Below are 27500 nucleotides of genomic sequence, written 5' to 3' on the forward strand. Positions count from 1 at the left end.
CGAAGATGAACAAGCTCAGACATTTTATCAGATATTGCAAAGCTAAAGTTTACGAGAGAGAGAGAGAGAGAGAGAGAGAGAGAGAGAGAGAGAGAGAGAGAGAGAGAGAAGGGGCCGAGGGTGGGGGGATAGAGAGGAGAGAGAGAGAAATCTTTGCTATCTGAAAATTCTACATTATGTAAGAACAAAGAAAAATGCCTGGATGCTTATGAAAAGGGCATCATATCAACAACATCGATAAATGATGTCAATGGTTTGCCTAATTATCGACTTCAAAATGTACATTTTAATATTCACATTATACCAGAACTAATCCCGTGCATTCGCTATTATAGTAGCGCTGATTGCTTCTGGCACCTAAGAAAAACAAACCGATTGACAAAATGTTATAACACGAAGGCTTACAAAGGAGGTCGAATGGAATAAACAAGTAAAAAATGCGCCGAAGTTTCTTCGGCGCAATCAAGTTTTCTATACAGCGTATAATACTATATGAAACTCACCCACGGCCCATGAAACTCGCAGCCGCGGACCATGAAACTTTCAACCACCGCTAAATTTAATCATAAATAAAATAAAAACTACTGAGGCTAGAGAGCTGCAATTTGGTATGTTTGATGATTAGAGGGTGGATGATCAACATACCTATTTACAGCCCTCTAGCCTCAGTAGTTTTTAAGATCTGAGGGCGGACAGAAAAAGTGCGGACGGACAGACAAATATCCATCTCGATAGTTTTCTTTTTCAGAAAATTAAAAACTGAGATGAAATAGTCCATAATAATAGCAGACGAGAACATTTCATGAGTAGTCTTGGGATAAAGACTGGATGTGGCATAAATGTCTGTGTGGAATTAGAAATTGCTCAAGATATCCCGAAACTACCAGTTCTTTTAGATATCGCGGCTAAGCACCTCAAAATATCCTGTGGCACCGGAAAACAAAATTTGGATACTTCCTGTTCAGTAAGGACTTCATTCTTTTGACTTATCTCAAATTTTTCTGAGAGCACAAAGATGATAAGGCCGAGCGTGAGATCACACTAATACTCTAAATTTGACTGTCGTGACCTGCTGCATAAATCAACGGATAGGTTTGCTTAAAAGCAAATAGGTGTTACAGACTAACACACACACACAAACAAAGAGACTCTAACATCTTCCAAAAACATAACAGACACCTCACACGCCTTGCCTGTCGACCTAACCGCGCAACGACTCCTCGCTGCTGGGAGAAAGGGCGCTGGTGACTGGTACAATACATGTACATACGCTACCGGGGTCTAAGCGATGACAGGCAGGGCAGCCGATCGAGAATACAAAGTCTACCCCAAAGCCAAATCAAAGTCCTTCAAAAGAAGGCATCGTGCTTACCCCATACAAATGGTAAAAAAGCACGTTAAAAGAAGATTTAATCCAAAAGAAACGCCTAGTGTTGGAGAGAACTTGCACCTCCATTTGTACGAGCGATTCAAAGAATTTCCTTTACGCTAGATGAACGTAATCTTACAAACGTGGAAATAATATGGGAAGAACCATAAATGAATGTATCGAATTATGTGAGCAAAACTGGTGAAATGTGCTTCATCACAGAATACTGAAGCAAGAGGAAGAGACAGAGATGAAGTACAATGATTCATAATGCAAATGATTGTAAAAACACAATTTTACTTATAAGTACAAACAAATAAACATACCAGCAAAGTGTCTGTCATTTCTGCAGACCCACAAAACGGGTGGAAACTAAATGAAAACCATAACTGCAAAGATTAATTATAAAATGTTCAGAGATGAGATATCACATTTATTTTCTTATTTTATGTCTCTAACAGTTTCTCATCACTACTACCAGCTTTGTAAGTGGAAGCGTTCAACGTTCTCGTTAAAAACACTGTTCATCACTAAGTTTACCCTGACACGTGCGTTGGAAGCTACTTTAGTCCAAGAAGGTACGCTGGCCATAGCTCTGACTCATATCGACCTACCTTACAAAAGAGATATTCCAACACACCTTTGAAGAACAGGTGCACAGAGAACGTACTTCAAATGAGAAGTAGATCCTTCGACGGATTCAATGAATGGGAAACTTTTCTGCACAGAACGGGTTCGGCGACATATTGGGCCCCAAGGTTGGGCCATCGCCTCCTCTGCTGGCGAAGGAGAAGAAAACAATAAAATGACAACGGGGATGCTTGAGAAAGGAAAATAAGCGGGAAAAAAGAGTTGAAACTCTCTGTTACATAAAACATGGCATCTTGAGAGAAAGTAGTGAACGCTTATTAGCAGCAGTCATCTGAAAACACTTCCAGCGTAATGAAATTGCAGTACCGATGTGTTCTGATCATGATTTTGCTGCTTTTGGTGAGAAACGAGCAGTGACACGGTCTTTGGAATTGCACTTCACATGCAGTGACTTTCCGTACGAGTCATCGCAAGCCGGGTTCCCTCAATTCGACTGACGACATCCAGGTATTTTCTAATCAAAGCTGAAAATGAAATCTGTTCGATTTCAGATGAAATCATGAATTCCTAATTGGGCCAACTCGCGCTTCATGACAATGCTAAGATATACGCACATCACTAAAAACGACGTCCGTATTATACTTTCCATGTAGATCGTTCAGCAGGTAACCAATGAGCAGTAGATGGAAGGTCAGCGTCAGCAGAAAAATTTCATGTACTAACTTAAATAAGCCAATACACAAGCGTGCACTTACAAGCACACAAATGCAGTATACAAACACAGGAGCAATAACACATGCAGGAGACAGTCGCTTTGCAGATAATCGACGATTGATTTCTGTGTGGCCGACCGAGGCCTACTCCAGACGACTTTCGAAGAATATGTTTTTACACATTAATCGTTCCAATAAACTGCTTTCTCCTAGATATTGGATGACTCGAGAAAAAGTGGCTGGTAAATTCAACCAGGTTCTTTGTGACAGAAATTGCAAACTGTTTTTAGCCATGTTTCACAGCCATATATATATATATATATATATATATATATATATATATATATATATATATATATATATATATATATATATATATATATATATATATATATATATATATATATATATATATATATATATATATATTTGCATATATATATACACATGCATATATATACATACATACATATATATATTTATATATACATACATATAATATGCATATATACATACATACATACATATATACAGTATATATACATATATATATATATATATATATATATATATATATATATATATATATATATATAAAGGCATACAGCGGGGTCCACAAAACACATCAAAAAAGGCCATAATTTATTTATGAGACGTTTCGCACATGTACTATGTGCATCTTCAATCTGCAAATATAACAAATTTCGTTAAAATTTACAAAAACTATTTTAAAAGATAAAGTTAAAAGGAAAAAATTATTTACAAAAATTAAAATTAATAAAACTTGAAAGGTATACAGTAAAAAAAAGAAACCAGTGCTGAACAAACCATTCAAAGGAGGAGGAGAAGAACGAATCTAGCATAACTGAAGTCGTAGGGTGGGGTCAGGTCTTGGTCATTCGTTCTTCTCCTCCTCCTTTGAATGGTTTGTTCAGCACTGGTTTCTTTTTACTGTATACCTTTCAAGTTTTATTAATTTTAATTTTTGTAAATAATTTTTTCCTTTTAACTTTATCTTTTAAAATAGTTTTTGTAAATTTTAACGAAATTTGTTATATTTGCAGATTGAAGATGCACATAGTACATGTGCGAAACGTCTCATAAATAAATTATGGCCTTTTTTGATGTGTTTTGTGGACCCCGCTGTATGCCTTCATATATCTTCGCCTGGAATCCTTATATATATATATATATATATTCTAGCCACTAAGGGACAAGCCAGCCCACGGTGCTGATTCTAGGCTCGGATAAACAGCGAGACAAAACCAACAATGAAATGACCTTTTAAAGGTATAAATAGCTGGAGGAGCCTCATTAATTTAAAACTACGACCTCGACTTGGGCTTAAGCTAAGAGGGTATATATATATATATATATATATATATATATATATATATATATATATATATATATATATATATATATATATATATATATATATATATATATATATATATATATATATATATATATATATATATATATGCATATGTGTGTGTGTGTGTGTGTGTGTGTGTGGCCCTGAGCGTTGGATAATGCTGGAGCTGCCAAGCTGATATATTTGTCAATAAATCAATGTACTGAGTCCCTTACTTCTCTTTGCAGGTAGAACTGCGAAAGTAATTTCTACAAAAAAATTAAGCACGGTAGGCAGACCTCAAGCAGAGACTTAGAAACTCTACACTTGTAAAAACACACAAAAACGGTAGAGAGTTCCTATTAAGTGAGCGACAAAGTTACAACGTAATACTCGGGAAAGAATGAAAAGTATCACGTCCAGTGCAAAGTCAAAACGTGGCTGGGGATTTTCGTTTAAACAAGAATAACTAAGTTAGTCTCTGCGGCAACAATTCCAGAGAAGTAGCAAATGAGTAAGAGTAACTTTCAGTGATTCTGTATGCATCAGAAAATATGGAAAGGTTAACATTTTATGAAAACGACAAAAGACATACTCTGCTACGTATACTGCAGCCAACATAGATCGAGACGAGTCCTTAAGCGGCGAAAGCCCGAGATGTTTTAGGTGTTAATAGTTGGGCAACTGTGCCTGAGTAAATGTCTTTGATGCCGAAACCATCCAGACACGCAACAGAACATCACACGTTAAAGTAACGACTCCCATTGCGAAACCCATCGCGCCTTCGTAGCAATCAGGACGATGGCCACAAGTGCGATTAGCACAAAAAGGAAGCAGCCTACTGATCTTTGGATATTCCGAGAATGAGCCAATTGAATGAATGACAGATAATGCAATCATGTTCATGTTTCTAGAAACGATTACCTTAGGTCGAAAAGTAATCGTCAATGAAAATAACACCTGATTAAATTATTTTCAGACTCTCGTACAAGAATTTTGCGAACACTCTAATGTCTTGAATCATTCACTTTAATAGCAATTTTTTTTTACAGGAAAACGAATGACAACTTAATGTAACGATGTAAATGTACCGTGAAGAAAAGAAGTTCTTGGATATACAGTAGAACCCAGAATTTTCAAAGTACTTAAAAGAAGACTTCTATAAGGAATTACATATATCTCATGATACTGCCTGTGGTATATCACATTACGTATGCATCCATCACGAAAACTGCATGAATAAAAAAGAAAAGAAAAGAAATAAGAATTAGACTACAGTAAGATATTATTATCAACGGGCATGAGCTCAGGGATCGAAAAGGCCGGAGAATTATTTATGAACGTAAGCCTCTTAAGGCCTTCTCAAAACCCAGATCACGCACGGCCACGCGAAACCCTGGAGCACTAACCGTGATGCAAAGACTGAGCTTTGTTTATATTCTACTTCTTTTCTACTGTCAGGCACATAGCTGTCAGGTAAATAGCTGCTTATATCAGGTCATTTGAAGTCCTGTAAGAGAGAATACGTCACTCAGAAACATACTTCCTGTTCCTTCTAATCAAGTTAATTCAGTCTGGATTTGAACGTCAAAATCATGACGACTTACAAGACAGCGATTGAACAATCATTGTTCAGGGCTTCCTATGGTTATTAAAGTGTTGTCATCAATTCATCAGAGCTAATGGTACAATTAACTTCATATTCTCATATAAAAAGAAGAACTAAAGGGCGTAGGATCATAACATTAATTCTATCCTTATTAAAGAATCACCTGCCATTCCTTAACTGCCACATTCTTTCACAAAATAGGCAGATTTTCATTTGATGCTTCCTTCGCTGTACAAAATTCAGGCTTTCATCCTAGATAAAGTTTACTTCCTTTTGTTCTGTAAGATTGCATTTCCTCAATATCTTAGGCTTGTTATGCTACAATTTCTGTTATGATTACAAAAGAAGACAAGGCGAAGTATACTCAGATGTTACTTTGGAGAAAATATTGGAATGTTTTACGATTAGACATGCTCAGTCTTCTCTGAAGAAAACCATTCTGTTAAAACAATTTATTTACTCTCGATGTGGCCGTAATAAGACTGCTGATTAGTCTACTGAGAAAAATTTTGTCAGTCAATATATAAAATGTTTACCCCACTCAAGCAAGTGTGGTATAACTCCCATTTTATAGCTAACATTATCTCTGAGCAAGCTATCATTTTATACCTGTTTGGCTTCATTTCCTCCCTAAACATTATATCAATTAATTTTCCTAACCGCGTCTTACCAGTATCAACAACATTTCAGTGACTGGCATTTCTCTGGGTCTATAGAGCTCATTCTTCTTCTTCTTCTTTGACAACACGTATATTGTGTTCACCAATATTGCTTGACATACCTTAGTAACAATTTTGGGTTCGAAATTTGGATATGATCACATGAAACATGAGTCCGGCACCGTTCCACAACAGATGCGTAAAAGAATATGAGAGAGAGAGAGAGAGAGAGAGAGAGAGAGAGAGAGAGTTGAAGCCTCCTGAAAGCAGCTCCCTTCCCCCAAACTCCAGTAAATCACCCACAGTGAGCCACTTCGTGAAAATATTCAAAGGTGACTCTACAGTGGAGAAAGTAGGTAAGCAGTAGCTCGTCTATCCTGGGTGTGTTTGTATGTTTGCGCTGGGTCCCCAGACACGTCACGTCTCCATTGGAGTTCAGTGACCTAACCAGTAGAGGGCGCTGGAGCCCCTGGCATCAATTTACCTCACATTTCTTATTTATGACTTTGTTTTCCTCATCTTACCAAGAGAGATTCTCCTCACACGGCCTCCTCATGAAAAGAAGTCGTCTGTCTTACCTGCAATGAGCACTGGCTTTCCATTACGAAGACGAATATAGGTGCAATAAATCGATCCAGTGCTCATTAACAAGAGACAGATGGAGAAACGTACGACCAAAACGTACCTCTGTTACTGGTGTCATAGAGAACTCAATGCGAACCCAAACGCACCTCTCTCTCTCTCTCTCTCTCTCTCTCTCTCTCTCTCTCTCTCTCTCTCTCTCAGGCCTGAAGTTCACTTAACAGTAATGGCTGATGCTATCCTGTCTTTCAGGTTTCCAAAATGTTTGCTCAACTCGCATATAATTCTCCTTGGCCTTTTGGCGGGGTTCGTCGACGACGCTGCTTTTCAACAAGCAGACTCTCTTGCCGAGCGGGAGCAGCGCTGCCTTTACACTCCTCATCTTTCCCGCTATCATCTTTAACCTGAACAACGACCGTCTTCCCGTTCCTTCTCCTCTACTGTAGTCTTTTCCTTCCCTCTCCTGACACCTCCTGCTTGTGTACCTTAGTTTAATCAGACCACTGAGCTGATTAACAGCTCTCCTAGCCTGCTAAAACGCATGTGTCCCACAATGATCAATGCACATGGACGCAAAGATGGTCGATATTGGTCTATATACAGAATTCGACGAACCAAGTGTAGATGTCGATGCCAGATTCTATCTCACTTGATCGACAAGTGGTTAAAGTCTATCGTTATATCTTAACCAGACTAAAGCAATTGTCAATTATAATTACCCTTCGGAGTGAGTTACTCCCAAAGTACAATGAATTCCAAGTTATACTATGTGTATGGCTTAAAATTTATATATATATATATATATATATATATATATATATATATATATATATATATATGTATATAATATAATATATGTATGTATATATATATATATATGTATATATATATATATATATATATATATATATATATATATATATATATATATATATATATATATATATATACATACATATATATACGTGAAAGATCGTGAAAGGCATTCTGTCTCAAGAGTTAATCGTTCATAACCAAACCAGTCTATACCAATTCAACACAGAGGTATTGGCCGTTCTAGAATGTGGGGAGCAGTGAAATGTAATACGATTTGGTGCAAAAGTACCTTCATTCCTTAAGGGTATACATTACTTTTATGATTACACTTTGTATACAAAAATTCATTTGCACTTACACACACCACATTTAAACACACACGCGCCATATACATACGAACAGACGCACACGTATATGCATATATATATACATACATACATACATACATACATACATACATACATACATACATACATACATACATACATACATACATACATATATATATATATACAGTATATATATACTATATATATATATATATATATATATATATATATATATATATATATATATATATATATATATATATATATATATATATATATATATATACACGTGTGTGTGTGTACGTGTACCTCCTCACTAAAGTTTTGACAGCATAATACAGAAGGTGAAATGGTCACGACACATTTTCTGTACACACACATCTGTACGTATAAATATACATTTTTTTACACACACATATACATACTACTGTATATGTGTGTGTGTGTGTGTGTATGTTTGTATATATGCATTATTTTCATGAGACATGTGTATCTAGAGAGACATACAAACAAAGAGAAGGGCGTAACTACGACTGGGGAGTAACCAACAAAGCTCAACACCTTTTCGCCAGCTAATGAGTCTAAGTGATGGAAAAATCCATTATGAAATTACTCATCACACGGAACTAGATCAGAAGTAACCTTCTCAGTTTATTCTGCGTAGCCCGAAACTTAAATCGAATTCTAAATTCAAGCCCATAGAAAGGACACACGGACCCCCATCTCTGTGAACTGCCTGAATAAAAGATGTCGTCTGGTCTCAGGAGAACAAAGGATTGGAAATCCAACGATGGTTCCCCCAATCGCGACCATCAGAAAATCTCCTGTCGGCCAAAGGCAACCTGATATGAGGCGCGTCGACGCATGGGTCAACGTTACTCAAGGGAATTCTGTGCGAATGTTACTATACGTTAACTAACTCTGTCTTTTAGTCGTCTTCAATTTTCTTATTTTGTGTTACAGTTTTAAGTTACACTGCAAAAGCAAATGACGCTACCAATTCCGCTCTAACTGTAATCGCTACCAGTGAAACGAACCTTCAGATGAAACATGCAAACCTTATCTGCTTCGTTTAAAAAGCCTAGAGAATGCTGCTTTCGCGACTGAAAGTTTCGCGGCAAAAAGCGAAGAATCAACAAGAGGTGCACATCCTGAATAAAACCCTTCAGACCTTCATGTTCTATGTACTCCGGGCTGTCCAGCGAAGGTACTTATTGGATCACAACGGGGAGGGAGGGGGAACAAAGGTAATTCGAGCACCCACAGCCCATAGGGGAGCAGAGGATGAAACGAGAGGCTTATCGGAATTCAGAGAGAGAGAGAGAGAGAGAGAGAGAGAGAGAGAGAGAGAGAGAGAGAGAGAGAGAGAGAGAGAGAGTGTGTTGCTTCTATGGTAAAATCTGTGAACCATGAAAAACGCATATTCTATCTCTTATTTCAATCGCACGAAATAATGTCAAAAAATTTTTAAAAATTCATAACTGTAAGGAAATCATGCAGTAACATCAACCAAAGAAATTATGTTATAAGACTAGTGGATGAAACACTGACGTTATTTGTCAGTGGGAAAGGAAGGCAGTGAAATGAATCTATAGCAAACAGGAGGAATTAATATGATTTATTAATACTAAGCGCTCATATCTGCCAATAAGTGCCAGGCATTCTGGAGAAAGAGGAAAATTACCATTATAAAACGGGTTCGACCGGCGATGCAAACGCAACAGCAAGGTTACCAGAAATAATTTGTTTATGCAATATCATATCTGAGCTTACAAAGGAAAAGTTATTCTGTGGTTTTAACTAGTTATATTTATCCCCCAATTCATTTGCAGAGAGAGAGAGAGAGAGAGAGAGAGAGAGAGAGAGAGAGAGAGAGAGAGAGAGAGAGAGAGAATACTGTAACTGCCTTATGTAGAAATAACCACTTTCCGTGGAGATAGTTTGCCAGGGAAGTTTATTTGAATTTGAAGGGATATATCTGAAAAAAAAGCTTTTTGAACTGCTGCAATCTTTTCCTGAAAACAAATATCAAATAATAATTTTAGATGCAAAATTAAGAAACTGTATAAACTGCACCTGATGAAAAAACTTCTGCAAAAGAAATAAGCGGAGCGTACGAGTAAAAATGCGGTTGGGTCTATAGATTTTAGGAAAAAAAAAAGTTTTACCTTTTTCCATTGTATTTCTTATATTCTGGCATGCCGCACTTATTTTTATAGCGGAATGGAATGCCATAATGACCAGAGGTCTAATTTTCTCTCTCTCTCTCTCTCTCCCCAAAACCTGAACTAAACCCTATTCTCATTGTTTTTCCGTTATATCTTTTACCAGCTGAATACTGACACAACTGTTTTAACAGTTGCTGAAGTGGATCACTAATAAAGAAACTTAGGAGATGGAAATTCACTGCAGCACTGATTCCTGTTGAAACTGTAATGACCCCTCGTATAGTAAACAAGGCTGTTTTGCAGAATATGTAATGAGGGAAGAAAGCCTGGTGACTGGGAATGGAGGTCATATCTATGGTACTAAAGCAAGGTGACTTACCTAAAAGTATCTACTACCATTTCATGGAGGCATTGCGCTTCCGTTTGTCGTAAAGGTAAAGTTCAGTATGCTTATTCTCAAAAGTCTGGATAAAGACCTGGATAAAAATATAGAGATGAACAACCTGCATCTCGAAAAGGCAGACGTTGCATAAATGACTACATATTTGTGTAAAAACATTTTGTGAGGCAGTGTGTGGATTGTTATTATTATTATTAAAATAGTTTAACCAGACCACTGAGCTGACTATCAGCTCTAATAGGGCTGCCAGTGTGGATTATTAAATTCCTGTTGTGATGGCTTTATTGATTACGAGAAGGCATCTGTCAGCGTCCACGGACCAAGATTATGGAAAGTCTTACGGCATCTGACATTCCTGTTCAATGTGTAAATGTAATTTAGATAATCCATGAAGAAATTAGTGAATTTTCTGTAATAATAGGGTGATGAAGGGGAATATCACTTCAAATATATTGTGTACCCTTCTCATAGACTTTACAAAGCTTGCTCCGAGTTCGAGTCTCCGGGCGGCTAATGAAGAGTTAGAGGAATTCATTCCTGGTGATAGAAATTAATTTCTAGCTAATTTATAATGTGGTTCAGATTCCACAATAAGCTGTAGGTCCCGTTGCTAAGTAACCAATTGGTTCTTAGCCACGTTAAATAAGCCTAATCCTTCGGGCCAGCCCTAAGAGAGCTGTTAATCAGCTAAGTGATCTGGTAAAAATAAGGTATACTTAACAAAGCTTGCTTAATATCATTTATCATATATCTCAAAGTGAAAAGTGTTCAGAATAGGACGACGTAACATTAGATGGAGAAACGATTACAGAGGCTGAATGTTTCAAATATTTACAACCAATGATATCCAGTAGAAGTTCTCTTGAGTTGGGCTTTAGTGCGAGATAAAATATGCCCAACAAACAAGGGGCAGCCTGAAGAAGATTCGGAAATCAAATGGGTTGACATTGCACACTAAAGTGAAATTACATATAAATATGTACGATTTGTATTGCTATATGGATGTGAATCAAGATATGCCACTGAAACTATACCGAAACGATTTTGCCAGTTTCAGGGGAAAGCTGTGAGTGAGAAGAATATGGCGAGTTATGTGGCAGATGGAGTGAGAAATGATACAGTCAGAAGAATTCCCGAAGTTTCATTTGAAGATCACGTATTGGAGGTGGCTTGGACATGTACTTCGCACAACCGCTGGGAGAATCGTTTGAGCTCTTCTGGAACCCCAGACCTTCGTGGATGAGAACGGAGGTTGGAGACGAGTGGATATTGAAGGAAGATAAAGCACGGAATTTCACCGAGGTTCTTTGTGTCACGCGGGGCTGGAGGCAAAGGTATGATGATGAATACCTGATTAACAAGTTTGCCTTAAAGTCCAATAACGTCGAGAATATATTAACAACTAAAGAATGAAAGTGCGTCACAAGAAGAATACAATGAAATAATGAACTTTAAGGGATCATTCATAAAAACACTATCTTTATGCTTGTCAGAAATACAGAAATCAAACCAATAAAGGTTAAACAGTCCAATACCAGACATTAAGCAAAGGAGAATTGCGCATTTCTTGTGTAATAAACCCATGAAAACGAAAGTGGAGGTACACTACCTGACATGGAAACTGAAACTAATGGAGCAATACTCAGGCTGTTCATTGCAAAACAGCAACTTTGACCTAAAACGGTTTCCAAGGGTAAATGCAAATCGCACACAAGGTCATGCAAAAACACAAATTTCACTTTGATAATTTCCACATAATATTAATAAAGTCATGTTCTAGGGCAAATAAGGAACCTTCTTCATGACCAAATGAAGTGATGAGTCACATAAAATCATCACAAAACCCTTGAACACGGAAAGACCAAGATCCTGGAAGTCGAGTATTTGTCAAAATACCAGGAAAGTAGAGGGACGTTTTGATAATTAATGCGAGCGAAGCACTCCGGTTACTGACAGTTCTAAAAAAGCACGAACGAAATTGAGACGAAGGACTTTAGAAGTTACTTATTTAATTCTTTTAAACGAGATAAGTAGAACTTGTAATGTAACCTCCTACATTCTCTGGTAAGGGTGTGATAAGGTTTGCATCTGTTTGTAAAAACCAGGCGATTACAAAACGTAATGTACTTTCACTGACCTGTCCTCGGACGCGATAGTTTACGGATCTGTGTACGTATGACAATTGCTGCACGTACCTGCAAAGAAAAAAGAACAAGTTTTAGACTCTGAACACCTATTACTGTTCATTAACATGTAAACTAACGTAATTGGATGAAAGAAAACTACACACGAATATACGTATGTTTAGAAATACACAACTCATCACTGATTAGTTCCATTGCCCCTTGTCTATCCCTATTTTCAGACAGATTCGAATCCAAGCATTTGCTTTGTATTTGTCCTATTATATAATTCCATTTGGAAGGATATGATCCTACAATCGTTTCGAATCATTGGTAAGCAGTGCAAGATTTTTTTCCTGTATTTTCTGTATATCTAATTTATATGTTTTTCTTATGCAACTGTGTATTATACTGTAAATAATGCGAATCTATTATATTATTATATAAAATTCTCATCTGTGAAAGAGGATTTAATTCAGCGACCAGTGAAAAGTGTCCATTATAACCAGTGAGGGAACTACCACTTCAGCTCCTCTGCATCATCAAATTTCAACCGCTGTATGAACGGAGGCGTGAAAATGAGCCCTCCTCTTTCTTGACAGCAAAATGACACAATTGCCTGCACCAAAGTATATTTTGACACCGGCGCTTGAAGACGAGCCGAGAAATATACAGATCACTTACATCTTTTCAAACAAGGCTCAAACAACGACGGACTTATTTTCAAGTTAAGGAGTTCTTTGTGGCACAATTCTCGCCTACACGCATTATGCAGTGAGTGCATACCACTCATATGAAACATAGTTCTTCTGATTCTAAGCTCCAGCATAAAAGTGCAGTCAGGAAATTGGGTAATTCTCTTCTTCATGAAACTGCCTTGAAAGTTATGATGCCTGCTGCGGTCCATGAAATGTCCATCAGAACTTTCTCAAAGGAATCAGTACCCAGTGTCAATAAAGCTTACCAAATGGCTTGAGCATAAGTGCTGACAAAACATCACACGGGGCCATAGAGGATATACCGTGTATATATACATATACATATATATATATATGTATATATACATATATATATACACACACACACACACACACACACATATATATATATATATATATATATATATATATATATATATATATATATATATATATATAGTGCATCTCAGGTACAGTCGACCAGAAGCTTAATCTTAGAGTTTCCAGGGTTACTGTTTCCCAAAAGCGTTCAACGTATTAGTAACGTCCATGCAGAGGAAAATAATGGGATAAGGGAGTTTGTACGAGTTCATGAAAATCAGAAAACTAACCCAAATCTTTTAACTATAAGAAATAATCGCTTTATTTACGGTATAATGTTTAGTTTCCTCACAAAAGCATAAAAATTGATATCCAGAGAATTAAAAATAAAAACTGGACCATTTCACAACAACTCCAAGTGATTCTAGGATAAGTGACAAAGGTTTTCAATATATTTATCCCGTGTTTTCAGGCAATATTTTCTAAAGCAAGCTTTTTTTAAAAATTTATTCAATTGAACTTTCCTTAATAGAAGACCAGACTTTTTTTTATCATTAGGAAATAAAACTAACCATGTATATAATTAATCTGCCAAGACCAGCAAAGCTGCTTTTGAAATCTTTTCAGCAAAATCCTTAGTCGGGGTCGCTGTTTTTAATGGGCCTCCGCCAGGTGTTTTCTTTATCTTACACGGCTCATTTTACAATGCCTGCCGTCGCTGCAAAAAGTTCTTGTGTTGTTAGGGATCGAGTACGTATGCAAGTAAAATGATGCTCTCTCTCTCTCTCTCTCTCTCTCTCTCTCACACACAAACGCCCAGAAGATTTATATATATATATATATATATATATATATATATATATATATATATATATATATATATATATATATATATATATATATATGTACATATATACACACATGTAACCATGTATATATATAGATATATATCTTTTCTCTAGTAAGTTTTTGGAAATAATCTTTTCCTCTCTAAGTGGTGTTTGATATTATTCGTTAGTTCTTTTGTATACTTCCACCTTGTATATGTATGTATGTGTGCATTCATATATATTTATATATATATTTGTAATTATATATATACATATATATAGTATGTATCATATATATGTATATATACACATACAAACACACACAAACACACGCACGCACACAAACGTGTATGTATATATATATATATATATATATATATATATATATATATATATATATATATATATATTTTTTTTTTTTTTTTTTTTTTTTCCCTTTGCTCCACGCTTGAGCTTTGTAAGACGAAAGCATACAAAAGAAACTAGTGAATGATATCAGCCACCACTTAAGAGAGGAAAAGATGGTTCCAAAGGCTTACAAGAGAAAAGATGCAGCGATCACACCAATTCAGCGATCCTGTTCCACAAGCACGGATAAGAAGCTGGTGTTTAAACACATGTCAACGCTGAAGAGTCAAGTGCAAAACTCAGTTTCAGGTGATAAACATCAGGTGTGACGTAAGTTTCAAACAAGTTCCGAGAGTATCTCTGGGAAATAATGGTCGTGTATAACAATATCATATGACTTGCTAGTGTGAAGAAGATTTGAAGAGTGAAGGCATTGGTTACTGATAAAAATTTTAGGTGATTTTTTCTTAAGGTAAGTATTTTCATCACTACACAATCGTACATTCTCTAGAGCTATTTTTTTAGTAATGTATAATTTATGACTGAATAAAGTTAAGTTTTATTCAACAGTTCCTTGAAAGGATATCGTGGCATACAAAATCTCTTTTCCTATATTTCACTGTTATAAGCTGGGTATTTAGCGTGAGCTGCTTAGTAAGCAAGTGGGTCTGCCCCCTCCTCTCTATTTCCTCCAAACTTCCTTCACTTTCCCCCCTTTCACCTCCAACCTGTCCCCTCAATCCCCGTCTTCTCCCCAAAACATAAGCTCAACCTTTCCTATCCCCAGTCCGTTCGTTAGCTGCTTAGTCAGATACCCTTCAAGAAACAAAGAGCGTGCTCCCCCGGTTTCATCATTGGGCATTAGGGGCATTAAACAAGAGGGCATCCTGCTTCTTGGATGCAGCACCTGTTCAACTAGCCCTCGAGGCCCCGGAGGCCTGTTTGTGACCTGCATCGTCCCGCTGACCTGCTTCGCTAAGTACAGGTCGACCTGATTTTCATACCTGTCTGTCTTCATTCCAATTCACGTGGAGTGATATCCCGTTTCTCCCAGTCATGCTTTATTGCATATCCTCATTCTGCTTGTTCTTCTGCGGCCGTTCTTTCGGATCTCGCCCCGGTCTTTCGCCATCCCGCTCGTATCGAAATACGCGTCATGAAAACTGCAACAGACACACCCAACCTTCTTAGTAAGCAGCCGCCTCAACGCCCAGAAATTAAGACGCCACAGGACTTTCGGCACCACGCAGAAGAAAACATGTACAGTACATTGTATGACGGGGGCGAACGCAGCGAAGCACAGCTTCCTACACAGCCCGAGGTGGGGCTAATTCATCCTTCGGTAACAAATATCCTGTCCGATTCGAACGTGTTCTAGCGGAAGAGAGAAATTGTCCGTAACAGGATAGCTTAGCCAAGCCCACATGTATCACAGAATACGGGAGTCGTTTGAGAAGATATTTTGTAGACACCTGGTATATGACTCAAGAATAATTATGACAACGCTGCAAAATAATGTTAAGTTCTGGTTTGAGTACCACCCATAATTTAACATGGTCCTCAGTGCACCTTTGGAGATGGGTTGGATAAAGAACAGAAATTTATTCCTTATTAAACGAGTTCACATCTACTCCGCAGTTCTAAGGTCAAATTCTTAATTACTTTTTGAATCGTTCCGTAACGCCGTTTCCGTTTCATTCACAAGATGCCCAGAGATCACGAGCCTTAACGAGGCTTTGATCACTGCTCCCTCGATGAAAACCAGAAATAACGAGACCGTGAAACACGCCCAACCCGTCAAAGAGATATTAATGACTTCTGCTAAGGGATAGGGTGCTTTACAGGCTCAAGGTGCAAAAAAATACACTTAAGGATTTTGAAAAGAAGAAAAACCTTCCAATAAACATTCCGTCGTCATACTACGTGTTATGCAATCAATAAATACACTTAATAAAACGCATACATAGTCAGGCTCAAGCGAATGGAGACCCACACGATATAATAATGTAAAATGCAAGCATGGTAAAACCTCAGGGTGCGTGAGGCAGAACTTGATTTTGGTGTATAACCTCCAAGGGTGTAAATAACATGTCTATTGGTGTTCGATAAGTGACTGAGCTTGGACACACACACATCTGTAGGCTACATACATAAATATATATATATATATATATATATATATATATATATATATATATATATATATATATATATATATATATATATATAATGTATTTGGGTGTAAAGAGAGAGAGAGAGAGAGAGAGAGAGAGAGAGAGAGAGAGAGAGAGAGAGAGAGAGAGAGAACGACGGTGGTCTGAAAGTGGAAAATGATGATATAGGCTATATATATAATATATGCGGGAGTATTCTATGCATGGGTCGAAACCGTTATTCAACGCCGAAAAATATTTTTTTAAGATGCGAGGAAGCAAAGAGCCCAATTTCTTCTTGAAATCTTTCAACTTGCCAAAACACCTTTTACAGCTAGAAAAATGAGCTAAAGGTTCCAGTGTCGCATGGGTGGACAGGGACGGGTTAAGTGCAGTAAACAGGTTGAATTCTTACACCACATGAAAGGTGACTGTGGAAAGACAGGTGGGGGAAACGACGGTCGGGATGCGGAGTGGCGGGGGAGGGGGAGAGTTGGCAGGGCCCGCCAGGGGAGCCCAGAAGCATCCGCTGCTAAATACCGCTTGAGTCTTCATTTGAAATGACCATTCTCCTAAGACTTCCAGTGGGATGATGCCAGGCTGCGCAAGTAACGAGGCAAAATGTAAGTAGATTTTTATGTAACGAGACGAAAATGGTTAACCATTGCATTTCACAGACAGCTTTACGTAACGAAATTATAGCAATCATATTCTGAGGTGCTTTGAACGCTCGAGAGATGCAGAAAAAGTTCACAAGCCCAATTCATCCAAGATAAAGAATCTGTGCTGACCTCTCAAAGAGCAGGGAAATATTTATTTGTGTTTGCATCTACAACGAGCTTTCAGTAACGACTTTCTTAAGGGAACTGTTCTGAAAGAACAACAATAACCAAACCACGCGTGTCGCAGTTTATGTCCCTTCAAGAAAAAGAAGAAGTAGAATAATGATTCTCGTTCTTTAAAGCACACACAAAGAGAGCCCGCCCTCACCTTACTGCCTGCTTGGATCGTGTGCCGAGAGATACCCGCTCTCTAACGAGACTTGGAGTCACCTCTGATCTGTATCACTAGAATGGATTCTAATGACCCCGGCGCACCGTGAACCTGACCTGAATACACTTTTAGGTTTGCTATCCACACATCAAAGACACTCGACTATATTAAAGGCCGGGATACCCTTGGATGAAAGCGCTGTGGAATAAAAAGCACCCGGTCTTGAATAACAACTCAGATAACAGTTATCTGGTAGTTTCAAAAAGGAAAGCTGTTCAGAGGTGGCCTCCTGGTAGCCGCTCCCTAGAAAGGATAATTTAATCGTTCATGATGAAATTATGTTTTGAGAGAGAGAGAGAGAGAGAGAGAGAGAGAGAGAGAGAGAGAGAGAGAGAGAGAGAGAGAGAGAGAGAGAGAGAGAGAATATACTCAAAATACTTTATATACATGAAATACTTGGAGATACGGCCACAGGATTCATCTATGCAAGGTAATCCTGACATCCTCGCTGCCTCTTTCGTGTGGAGGCATAATATATCCTTCCCAGCCTTATCATATCACAATCACTGCAACTACCACAAGCCAACCGTACCAATTCAGATCTTTGTTTTTTCGTCATCTAATTTGACAACCAGTTCCCACCGGCACATAACCCTGCTTCTAATGTGCTGTATGAGTTAACGTGAAGGACAGGTTACGTCAGTGATTCCGCAAAAGCGTTCAGTATATATATATATGACTTGGTGTACCATAAATCAAAGGAGACTACGGATTCACAATGACTGGCATCATTATATAAAAGAGCCAGCGATTTGTACAGACTTTGATCTTTGAGAGATTATCAGATCATGATCCTGATTATGATTACTATACAACATAACCACCATTCATATAAAACAGTACAGATGCTGAGTTCTTCTCCATTCTGCACCATGCGTTTCTGGAGTCATGAGATCACTGTTATTGCTGTGAATGAGAGAAGATGTAATGCGCATGGTGCCTGTGAAGCTATTACATTATAAGCCTCGAAAAATGACCAGTTCAAAATAAACATCACAAAATTGACCTAAAGCAAAAAAAAAACACACACACTCACCACACAAACACACAAACACACACACACACACACACACACACACATATATATATATATATATATATATATATATATATATACATATATGCATAACATACGTATACGTGTACTTATATAAATACATGTATGTGTGTTTATGTACATATATATATGTAATGATATATATACATATACACATATTATATATATATATATATATATATATATATATATATATATATATATACACAAATATATTCACACATATTTGTATATATATGTGTGTGTATACATATATAATGTACATATATACATTTATATATATATATATATATATATATATATATATATATATATATGTATATATATTACATTACACACACATATATATATATATATATATATATATATGCCTATATAGTTTATATTATATATACTGTACACATACATACATATATACGCATGCATGTATGTACGTATGCATACGCGCGTGTGCACTTGTAAACACATTACTTACGAAACATCAGTTCTGAGCGAACCACAGTCGCGGTCTAGTCGAAGGCGAGAATGGCGCGCATGAGAACGACAAAACATGCAAAGAAAAAACCGGCTGGAAGGAGCTAAACAAGCTTTTGGCGAGGGTAAGATTTTTCCCTATTTACATCACGTTTAAAACCGCAGGTTACAGTGGGAGTATGGAAAAGGCAGCCAATGTCTGACCCGAGATGCGTCGCCATATTTACAGCAAGTTTTCGAAAAATATAGAGATGTATATTTACAGATGATACTTATAAGGTGGTTACCACGATTACTACGTTTTGTTAAATGGATCCGTTTGATTGCCGATACAAAATTGTATTTTTATATGAAAGCCCTCCCCTTCCACTCTTTCGAGCTGAACTCAATCCCTTGTAATTCACTCCCAACAGTGGTAAATGAACATAGTAATACAATCCACAACTTCAGAATTGAAATAAAGAGTAATTTGTGTCAAGGAAAAACATGTCTTCAATAACTAGGTCTACAAGAATGACCTTACTTGAATTTGTGGAGATGTATGTGTATGTATTTCAAACGGTGTTGATCGTACGAGAACACATTTCAACATACCAAAAAAAAAAAAAAAAAGACAGAACGCTAGAGGGCAATTATTCCTGAGTAATGAGCGTGGAAATGCGTCCCCATGGCACTCGTGCTAGTCACAACGTGCCAACAAGTCTCCTGTCAACAAAGGACACTTCAATAAAAGAGTGGCGAAGACTGATGATGGATGAGGGGATGGGTAGAGCTACTGTACTCGCACTGTCGGATGCGGGGACGGGGAGCAGGTTGCCTCATCATCAAGTCTCACACGTATCGAGTACCACCAGTACCTTTGAAAGAAGAAGAAGAAGAAGAAGAAGAAGAAGAAGAAGAAGAAGAAGAAGAAGAAGAGGAAGAAGAAGGCGACTCAGCCCCACCGACCACCCTCTAAAGTTTGGTGGTTTCTGCTCATCGTTCTGGTCAATTTGTCTCTCAGAATTCATTATGAAATATTCTTCTCTCTGTTTGACTATGAGCAAAAAATTAATATGTAATTCACTACTGTAAGATGGCATCTAAGCCTCTCGTGTCAGTGAACGGAGTCTTTTATTGGACTTCGAAGTTGTGTTTTCGTTTCACAGTCGTGTAACAGCAGACGACTGCGTACCCCAACATACAATTCCTTATGTTGGAACTTGAAAAGTCGACCCAAGAAGGAACGGGAGCTCGCCATCCCACCACCCATGCCCACAAATCTTAACGAAAATCGAGAGGCTCAGCTCCTTTGCAAATCCCATGCTGACGTGAAAACAAAGTCATAATTTGGCACCAGATGGCGTACACTAACCAAACTACTTTTTTTTACTTTTTCCTTCTATTCTCTTCAGGAGGACTTCTAAACATTCGCCAATCTTCCTGGTTTTTCAGCAGCAGCATCCGTAAGCCGGCATTCAAGAACGATTCGCATCAAGCTCCAATATCACGGTGTATCTGATCTCTAAAACTACCTGTCGATTCCCCATCTCAAATATACCGGCACCAAGGTGCCCTTAAGCGGTCTGAAGAGCCAAGCCAAGTGGGCCTTCTTTGGTAACTGTTTTCTCTTCTATTTCTTCCACTCCCATCCCGGCTACCCCTCCACTTTCTCCATGCCCTGATCTAATTACAAGTCAATACACTTCTTCTGGAAGGCCCACGCGAACACCTGCATTAACTTTATGCCCCCTTTTTCTGGTCTTTATATAGAACCAACAAACAAAAATCCACTGAACTCACTCTTCACTCTGCCAATACTGAATCCCAGTGACAAAACACTCGCATATCAAACTTTGTCTGCTGTTTAGATTAACACGATGATTCAGTATGGGAGCAAATTGCATCTGGCGCACGATGACAATTTAATCCTTATCTTGACAATTAATAAAGGTAATAGGAAATCGACGCCCACTAAACAGCTTTTGTGCGATGAGAAGACAAAACGGAAAACATGAAATTATCGTCACCACCTTTTTTATTATGAAATCTCTGCCAGATGACGTCAATGAGCACGTGCAAAATACATGACACCAAATAAAAAAATAAGCGTGAGTGTTTATTAAAAGGTTGATTTGTTCTGCTGCCTATTGCTACAGTATATATTTGGAAAATAAAAAAAAATCAGAAAGTCAGTCATCGAAAGAAAGCGTTATAATCGCCTTTCTATATTAATCATATAGAAATGCAATGTCTGTGGATTTTAACGGCCAATTGCCACATAAAATTTAAAAGTGTTGTGCTAATAAGTTTTGTTTCAGATGATGATCACTTCCCGCCATGAATGAATGGATGAACGAATGGTGACACGCATTCTAAAATCTAATTTGGAAACATACTAATACAAGCTTCAAATCACAAATGAGCAAACATTCTGGCCATTTCTCTGTTTTATGGAGGTTATTCTATATTATACTGACTACCTCTACTACAGCTCCCGTGGAAATGATAGACAAGATTTTAGAAGAATGTGAACTATGTTAAATATACAACACACAAACCAAACTTAGGGTTTAAACTTGACTAAAAAAAAGTAAACTCTTCAGAAGCGACTGTTCCAGCGCGGTGATCTCTATAGACCTTGCTATTTCCAGTTGGCATGGCAGGAACCTTACTTTAGAGCCTCGATGGCTCAGTCGGTAGAGCAGCATCCTAGGACTTCGTAGAGGTCCGTGGCGCGGGTTCAAATCCGCAGTCGACTGGTCAGAGAAGGCGGACACTTTGCTATCCGTGTAGACACCCCGGGATTACGTATGTAACCAACGGATAGGTTTGATGAAAGCAAATGGGTGTTACAGACTAATACACACATAAACAAAGCCACTCCAATATCTTCTAAAAACATAACAGACACCTCACAAGTCTCGTACTGTCGACCTAACCGCCCAGTTCTCCTCGCTGCTGGTAGAAAGAGAGCTGGGGATTGGTACGATACACGTACACATCGTTACCGGGGTCTAAGCAATGTCAGGCAGGGCAGCCGATCGAGGCTACGGCCTACCCCAACGCCAAATCAAAGCCCTTCGAAAAGAAGGCATCGTGCTTACCCCATATAAAAATGGGAAAAAGCACGTTAAAGCGAAGAAGAAGATGGCAGGAACCTTACTTTGTAACACTCGCTACTGCCGCCGCTAAGACCAAATCTGATTTCTACATTTAAGCTGTCTCCTATTTTGTTTTCTCTGGATTCCTAATTGAAGGTTATTTTAAAACATACTGAATAGCAAAAAGACAAACAAACCGTAATCCCTCGTCGGAGGTAACAAAAACAAAAGGGACATCCGAAAAATTACGATACCTAAAAACTATATCATAAGGTGGGCTCGATTAAATGTTGGGGAATGAATGCACAAATGTCAGCTCTCGACGAGACACCACCAAACCAGGCCGACTGACCAAGAATACGCCTATAAAAGGTCTTAAATGTCTTCAGTGTTTTCAGCATCCAGAATCCTTACTCCTACAGTTACGTCGCTATCAGAGATCAAACTTTAAAAAAAAAATTTCTTGAACAAGAATTTCTTTTTCACAGATGCTAGTGAGGGCGAATATGGCCTCGAGGGACGCACGCTATCGACTACATAGCTGGTGTCAGCTGCTGAAGCCTGTTAGAAATCTGCCGAGGGCAAGGATGATTTACCAGAGATAAAAGCAAAACTAGATATGCAAGGACACTGTGCAACAATAGCTGTTCAAGAGGGCAACTCTAGAAATTTCCCGTTTGCTTTGCACGCTATTCTCTGCCGACGCAGCCGGAGTACCTATTCATCAGTGGTCTGAAAAGGAAGCTACCTGCGGCACCTAGGCTATATCATTTTGGCTACTTGCTCACTAAAGTTGCACGTGTACACAAAATAATTTTATTTCTCCTTCAAGTTATCTATTCATCGTTGTTTTTCTTTGTTCTTTTCTCTCTTCCAAACGGTCATCTGAGTCTGTGGAAGATTCCTAAGGCAGGTCATAACTGATCTGCAAGAATGCATTGACAGTGAATAATAATGATAGTAATAATAACTTTTTAATACCAATTATTGGTTTGGGGGAGCAGACAAAAATCTTGGGTTAATGTTATGGCTTCTGTTTTATCCGTTTTGTGCAAAACAGAACTCCTTTGGCGTTTAAGAATAATACCATTATCAGCTCTCTTCCTTTGTGTACCTACATACAGGCCAATCTAGTTCCTCATTGGACGGGTAGTTACCATTCTCAGCTAGCACTCTGCTGGCCCCGCGTTCGATTCTCCGACCGGCCAATGAAGAATTAGAGGAATTTATTTCTGGTGACAGAAATTCACTTCTCGCTGTAATGCGGTTCGGATTCCACAATAAGCTGTAGGTCCCGTTGCTAGGTAACCAATTGGTTCTTAGCCACGTAAAATAAGTCTAATCCTTCGGGCCAGCCCTAGGAGAGCTGTTAATCAGCTCAGTGGTCTGGTTAAACTAAGGTATACTTAACTTAATTCTTACGAAATATAGCCATAAAAATTATGACACTGGCAAAATGCGACTTAATCACTGTGGGAGAGATACACTTCACTGCTGTTTGTAGGCCTTAACTCACGGATAGTAAAAAAGAAATGTTGCATTACGAGGACTCAACATGTGTGCATGAAAAGACAGTCTGGCGTTTCTCAATACGCACACAGTCTCAGTAAATGAGATGGGTCTAGACAGAACTTCTGGAAACAGACGATAATATCATAGGCCTATGTGCCTGTTTTTAGATGCCGAGACATGACAATATCATATTCTGGTGAAAATTTGTGATGTCCAAAGAACTCTTATCATCATCATCATTATTTCGGCAGCCTTTCCAAAGACTTCCTAGGCTGAAACTTTAGTCGCGAACCTTTGTTGTAGTTTGGATGCCGCTACGAGCTGTTTTTAATAGGAACTCAGTGCGTCACGAAAAGCTAATGTATAACGTCACTTGCAATTTTCGCTTGTATTATTGTTGTTGTTATTACAACCGTCAATAAACTCAGAGTTTGAGAGTTTCTCTGTGGGGAGTAATAACCCGTTCATCGAGTATCGACTCTTCCTTTTTCTAGAATGAAAATGTCTTTATATATATATATATATATATATATATATATATATATATATATATATATATATATATATATATATACATATATACTGTACATACATATATACCTATAAATTTAATTCAATATTTCTCTCTATCTATCTGTCTGTCAACCTGTACATATATATATATATATATATATATATATATATATATATATATATATATATATATATATATATATATATATATATATATATATATATATATATATATATATATATATATATATATATATATATATAGGCCTATATATACAAATCTGTTTACATGTGGTTTAGTGTGCAATAATATTGTTTTCCTTTAATATTTGATCATCGTTTGCATTTGTCTCCAACCGGTCTTCAAACATAATGTGTATTACAGCGCGCAATATATTTCCCCAGGCGTGCCTGGTGGTCTGGTTCATGCAAATAGACTCTCAGTACAAATGGTCCGCAAAAAGAAGTGTTGGTTTTTCCAAGGGAACGTCGCATCAACGCCAGAGTCCAACATCAAAGGCAGAATTTTTATTAAGAGTATCCACATCAATTCGGTCTCATTCAATTTCCTTAGAAGCGTGATCTGAGGGATGACTCCCTCAAGGAATGTTATAAAGAACTGCGATTAATGGCAACCATGTCCTCAAGAGTATTTGGATTGTTACGAGTACCTATGAAAGATAATTAATTCTACCCTAGATTTCACATTTCATATTTCCTGCAATGTGATTGCCATCGCTATGAACTAACAAGAATAGGAGAGCTGTAACTTGTCCAGCTATACTGGCCTGGGATGGATCGTGTTTTATATCAAGAGGCGGTTATATCAATATGAAGGTGTGTCAAGCAGGCAAGGCGCGCTTGCAGGGTCCGCTGGGTCAATGAACCTGCGGCAAACAAACACAGTACAAACCGCGGCACACTACATTTGTGTATGGTCAGAGATGAAAGAAATCTCATCCCGAATACACAAAAGGGAAAATTTCTCGTAACACAATTTCTTATTTGAGAGTCTTAATAATACCGGTGCTTATTGAGACGACCTTCGTAAAAATATAGTGCACCTGTGGAAATTGTTCTTCTTTCCAGAAAATCGTGTGATCATGTTTCAACAACGAAGTCGAAAGCCATCTGGAATGACGATTACCTTTCGGCACAAAACAAGAGGTGTTATTGGGTCTTAGGCATTCCATTCGCACCAGCGGAATTCCGATGCCACTGTGAGCTATGTGGGTTAGGAGGTTGGTATTCTCTCTACGCCAGCCAACATCCAACGTACCGTCAACCCCGCAAAACCTAATCAACTCTCCTGGACAGGTAGATGAAACTTGACTCCCAGTAGCCTTAAGTAATAGATATTATTTAAGCAGATTACAACAATGTAGATTTCTATCTTACTCTTATGTAAAAGTTACCCTATCATGACTCGACCTTTAAGACGTATGACGTACAGGTTTCGGAAATATAACGATAGATTTATACAATTCTTTCATGATTACACCCACGGAAATCGTAAAACCACTTCGTGTTAATGCATACCCTAAGAAGAGATAGCGAACTTCAGTAAGCATACAATTCAAGTGGTTACTTCAATTCAGTTTTCGTGTTTATGAGACTAAACACTTCAATCGCTTTATACACGCACACACACACACACACACACACACCTCCCATCCCCAATCATTACCCCTGATGATATGATTTGATAAAGCCTGAGGGTTCGAAGAAGACTGACTCTTGAAAAATCATCCTGGTGATATACTGTAGATTTTGCTGTTGTGCTGACCATCCTATCAAAAGGATGACATCCACATACAGTATTTATATTCTGGACAAATTTCAGTCTTGGGAATTTGTTATCCGATTTTTTGTAATACTTTTAGAAATCTATGCACTGTTCCCAGTGAATCTTTTCCGCAGAGAGAAACAGCGTCACACTAACACAAGCACTCGCACACATAGCCAAAAGGCACAAACAAACGTCGAGAAGCAATTTAATATTTTCAGAGACGGTACAAAAACTATCAAGACACTTCCTCCCTAATATATGTGCAACAACCGGTTTACTCCTGATAAAAACGGGAGAGAGGCTGGAGAGAGAAAGATCCGTTAAAAGCGCAAAAGAACCGATTCCATAAAATCAAGCCGGCCATGTTTCATGTTAAACTTTCCCATAAACAACCCTTATCGGCGCCACTCACGCGCCTGACATATTCGTCGATAAGATCCCCACGATTTCACTCACAACAACGCCTAAGCCCCATTAGCCCTTAGCACGATGGGGTGGGAACGCATTACAGGAGAAGAGACACAACGAGAAGAGCAAAGGAGGTGGAAATGGGAGAAAGCAGGCAGGTGTTGCCACGCGGATGGGCATCCGGTAGAATCCTTTTAGGTCGAAATGGCTTTACTGGCAGAGAATAACTAATTGAGAGAGAGAGAGAGAGAGAGAGAGAGAGAGAGAGAGAGAGAGAGAGAGAGAGAGAGAGAGAGAGATTGGCGACAAAACTGAACTGCTCCCTCCTCCTTGGAAGTTGTGCCAGATGTAGAGTCAGTGACACTGTTACACAAGCAAGTTTTATCGTGGCCCAAGAAAGTGTTGCTTAACAAACAAAAGTAGGACAGTACGATTAGAGGACCAGTTAAGTACGTTACATTGGGTACAACGCATCAAAAAACAACAATTATAATTGATCGCCAGATGACTCTTTTTTGAGTAAGTATATACTTTCTGTTTGCTCA

General features: G+C 38.0%; 1 protein-coding gene across 12 annotated transcripts in view; it reads right to left on the reverse strand.

Annotated features, from left to right (window-relative positions):
* Positions 1–27500, reverse strand: part of LOC136837505 (DIS3-like exonuclease 2) — a 392269-nt gene that overhangs the window by 152484 nt on the left and 212285 nt on the right. For 4 of the 12 annotated variants that reach the window (XM_067102342.1, XM_067102346.1, XM_067102344.1 and 1 more), the window contains one exon: positions 12731–12788. The exons of the other annotated variants lie outside the window; for them this stretch is intronic. The gene's annotated coding sequence lies outside the window, so the exon portion shown is untranslated. The remainder of the gene's footprint in view (positions 1–12730; positions 12789–27500) is intronic. 12 annotated transcript variants of the gene reach the window in all.

The sequence above is a fragment of the Macrobrachium rosenbergii genome, chromosome 59 (genome assembly GCF_040412425.1).
Source record: "Macrobrachium rosenbergii isolate ZJJX-2024 chromosome 59, ASM4041242v1, whole genome shotgun sequence".
Classification (NCBI taxonomy): domain Eukaryota; kingdom Metazoa; phylum Arthropoda; class Malacostraca; order Decapoda; family Palaemonidae; genus Macrobrachium; species Macrobrachium rosenbergii.